Here is a 2,500-nt window from a genome sequence, read left to right as displayed (position 1 = left end):
TGTGTGGGGGGGGATGAGTGTGTGTGTGTGCGTGCGTGCGTGTGTGTGTATGTGTGTGTGCGCGTGTGTGTGTGTGCGTGTGTGTGCGTGCGAGCGTTCGTGCGTGTGTGTGTGTGCGTGCGTGTGTCAGTGTGTGTGTGTGTCTGTGTGTGCGTGTGCATGTGTGTGTGTGTGTGTGTGTGCGTGGGGGTGGGGGGTGCGCGCGCGCGTGTGTGTGTATGTGTGTGCGTGAGAGAGAGAGAAAAAGAGAATTAGAGAAATACAAAGAGAGAGCGTGTGTGAGAGAGAGAGAAAGAGAGAGAGTGAGTGAGTGAATGAGTGAGTGCGCGCGGGCGCGCGCGTGTACGTGTGTGTGTGTGTGTGTGTGTGTGTGTGTATCTGTGTACCTGTGTTTGCATGTGTGTGTGTGTGTGTCAGAAACTCCATTTATCCGTTCCTGGTAACAAGAACATCGTTCCTTTATATATATATATGTATGTGTGTGTGTGTGTGTGTGTGTGTGTGTGTGTGTGTGTGTTCTTCTTCTTCGTTCGTGGGCTGCAACTCCCACATTCAGTCGTATGTACACGAATGGACATTTACGTGTATGACCGTTTTCACCCCGCCAATTAGGCAGCCATACTCCGTTTTGGGGTGTGTGCATGCTGGGCAGGTTCCTTGTTTCCATAACCCACCGAACGCTGACATGGATCACACTGAGGATCTTTAACGTGCGTATGTGGTCTTCTGTTTGCGTGTACACACGAAGGGGGGGGTTCAGGCACAGGCGGGGCTGCACGTTATGTTGACCTGGGAGATCGGAAAGTTTTGGCCAATATCCACATTAATTTCTTTTCCTCCGTTCACAGTGTGACTGAAAGAGTTGTTGTTGTCTCGTTCGTCATTTATCAGATGGATTCCCCCGTCTCCTCGACAAAGGCGGCAGTACGTCTCAGGTCCTCCAGTCCTCCGTAGAGCTTCCGGGCCGCTGGGATTGGGTCGGGCCAGGTTTTCTCTCGGAGCGCTTGGTGGAGCGGGCAGGACTGCAGCAGATGTTCTGTTGTCTGGCTGCCTGTTCTGCAGGGGCACTGCTCTGTGTCGCCGATACGGAGTTTCGTGGTGTTTCAGGCGGTTGTGGCCTGTCCTGAGCCTGATAATGGCTACCTGCTCTCGACGAGTCAGCAGGTAGTACGGGTCTGCTCTGTTGTGGCGTGGATGCTGCTGCTTTCACTTGTTCTGCAGCTTGGCCTTAATGATGGTCCTGGATTCAGAGTAGCTGGTAGACCTGTCCATCTGCTCTTTCGTAGTGCCTTCCTTTGCCAGGGAGTCGGCAGTCTCGTTGCTGACGGAGTGAAGGTCCACGCCAGTGCTCGGCTCGTTGTGCTGTGTTGTGTTGTGCTGTGTTAATCTGTGCTGTGTTGTGCTGTACTGTGCTGTGCTGTGTTGTGCTGTGTTGTGCTGTGCTGTGTTGTGCTATACTGTGCTGTGTTGTGTTGTGCTGTTGTGTTGTGTTGTACTGTGTTGTGCTGTGCTGTGCTGTGCTGTGCTGTGTTGTGCTGTGCTGTGCTGTGTTGTGTTTTGTCGTGCTATACTGTGCTGTGTTGTGTTGTGTTGTGCTGTGTTAATCTGTGCTGTGCTTTATTGTGCTGTGCTGTGCTGTGCTGTGCTGTGTTGTGTTTTGTCGTGCTATACTGTGCGGTGTTGTGTTGTGCTGTGTTAATCCGTGCTGTGCTTTATTGTGCTGTGTTGTGCTGTGCTGTGCTGTGCTGTGCTGTGCTTTGCTGTGCTGTGCTGTGTTGTGTTTTGTTGTGCTATACTGTGCTGTGTTGTGTTGTGCTGTGTTGTGTTGTGCTGTGCTGTGTTGTGCTGTGCTGTGCTGTGCTGTGCTGTGCTGTAATGTGCTGTGCTGTTCTTTCATAGTGCCTTCCTTTGCCAGGGAGTCGGCAGTCTCGTTGCTGACGGAGTGAAGGTCCACGCCTCGTTGCGAACACTGCTCATTCCGTCTTGAGGGGTAACTTGTGGATATTGCCGAGGTTCGTTCAATGCTGAGGAATAATGTGAGAGGCCCGGACACCTTCCATCGCTGGATTGGGAACTTCCTCACAAGTCGTACCATGAAGGCAGTCGTGGATGGATGGGCGAGAGGCAACAGTCTCTGACTCTGGTCTCCCACAAAGTGCAGTGCTCGGATCGTTGTGTTGTGTTGTGTTGTGCTGTGCTGTGCTGTGCTATGCTGTGCTGTGCTGTGCTGTGCTGTGCTGTGCTGTGCTGTGCTGTGCTGTTCTTTCATAGTGCCTTCCTTTGCCAGGGAGTCGGCCAGTCTCGTTGCTGACGGAGTGAAGGTCACGCCTCGTTGTGAACACTGCTCAATCCGTCTTGAGGGGTAACTAGTGGATATTGCCGAGGTTCGTTCAATGCTGAGGAATAATGTGAGAGCCCGGTCCCTTCCATCGCTGGATTGGGAACTTCCTCACAGTCGTACCATGAAGGTAGTCCTGGATGGATGGGGCGAAAGGCAACA

The sequence above is a fragment of the Babylonia areolata genome, chromosome 30 (genome assembly GCF_041734735.1).
Source record: "Babylonia areolata isolate BAREFJ2019XMU chromosome 30, ASM4173473v1, whole genome shotgun sequence".
NCBI classification, from domain to species: Eukaryota; Metazoa; Mollusca; class Gastropoda; order Neogastropoda; family Buccinidae; genus Babylonia; species Babylonia areolata.
This window is presented reverse-complemented; position numbering follows the sequence as displayed.